The following is a 1672-nucleotide window of genomic DNA, read 5'->3' on the forward strand; positions in this document are numbered from 1 at the left end:
GCTGAGATGGAGCCCAGGGAACTATGCATGCTAAGCAAGTCTCTGCCAATCAAATGACATTTCACCTCCTTTGTTTTCATTTACATGTTTTTACATTTATTCTGTGTGCACATATGTATGTTTACACATGCATGTTCCTGGTCTGGTCCTATTCAGAGAATGTATTAAATTATATCTTTTTAGTCTCTTTAGTCTGGAGCAGTTTTTTTTTTATTATCTTAATACATTTTCCATGTCAGATGAGTCATGTTCTCACATAATAAGGCTCTAGGGAGATCTCACATGTGGCATAAAAACCCAATCATTAAGCATATGAACCACAAAAGGATCCATTAATATTTTTAAGGAGTGAGCAGGCCAGTTATTACATAAAATGTCCCTTAATTTTAGGTTGTCTGTTGTTTCCTTATAATTAGATTCCAGTTGCTAATTTTGGGGAGCTGGATCTCAGAAGTAAAGTTGCATGGTTCTCAGAGGATCATCTGCTGAAGCCTACAGAATCTATTGTCTGGCCCCAAGCATGTTAAATTAGAGGCCTTGGTATGTTGCCCAGGCTAGTCCTGTGCTCAAGCTGTTCCCCTGCCTTAGCCTCTGAAGCAGCTGGAACCATGCATCATCACTTAGCATAGTAGCTTTGATCATAGATGAAGACAGTTATTGCTAAATTTCTCACTGTAAAGTTACTCCTTTTCTCTTTATAACTAATAAATATTTTTTTATGAGGTTGGAGACATAGCTCAATGTTACAGAGTTTGCCTACCATGCTGGAGTTCTTGCTTCTGACACCAGCTTTTCAAAAGAAAAACAAATGTCATTTTGTGGAGGATTTGATGCTGACTGTGTTGATACAGAAGTGTCAATATTTCACACCTTAGTCTTAGCATCCATTGATACTGTTTGGGAAAAAAAAACAAACAAAAAAACCTTTGCTTTATTTTGTTTTTTTCTAAGAAAGTCTCTTGGTGTATAGCCTAGGTGGAATTCAAACATGGGGCTATCTGCCTCCTGAGTGCTCTGCCTCCTGAATGCTCCCAGCACATTATGTGATATTATGCCCAGCTAAATTTTTGGTTTTTGAGGTAGAGTGTCACACTGGTAGCCCTGGCTTACCTTGTGCTTGCAATCTTCTGCTTCTGCCTCCTGAGTAGATTATAGGCATATGCCACCATGACTGGCAAAATCTTTAATCATGATTATGGTCACTGCCCAGTGACATTTCCCTCCAGCCTTCAGCTTGCCTCCTCTTCCCTCCTGCCCCCATAAGAACTTTCCCTTTTTCCAGGTGGCCCTGGTGTTTTGTGTTGTTGCTGTTGCTTGTTTTGTACTGGGGATCCTCAGAGCATCATGCTTAGAGAATCTTTTATAAATAGCATATGTAGTGCCTTCATTCTTCTTCCTCCTTTCCTCCCTGTTTCTCTTTCTGCCTCTCTGCCCCTCCTTCCAGCTGTTGTCTCTCCATAGGGGCTTGCCCTGTAGCTGACCTGGAACTCTTCCTGCCTCCATCTTGCACCTAGGTGAGTTGATTGGACCAGCACACTGGAGGTGGGGGTGGATGGAAAAAAAGAAGGTTAATTGATGTGTTGGTAGTGTGTCTTATCTGTTATACAATTGGCAACAGATGTCCCTCACCATCCTTATGCTTTTCTCAGACATCTCCTACTGTGTTTCCTAA

The 1672-nt window shown here is 41.1% G+C and overlaps 1 pseudogene; it reads right to left on the reverse strand.

Moving 5' to 3' along the window:
• Positions 1 to 233: 233 nt before the first annotated feature.
• LOC113835319 lies at positions 234 to 329 on the reverse strand (annotated as a pseudogene).
• Between the last annotated feature and the right edge of the window lie 1343 nt (positions 330 to 1672).

This window comes from Cricetulus griseus, chromosome 4 (genome assembly GCF_003668045.3).
Source record: "Cricetulus griseus strain 17A/GY chromosome 4, alternate assembly CriGri-PICRH-1.0, whole genome shotgun sequence".
In the NCBI taxonomy this organism is placed as follows: Eukaryota; Metazoa; Chordata; class Mammalia; order Rodentia; family Cricetidae; genus Cricetulus; species Cricetulus griseus.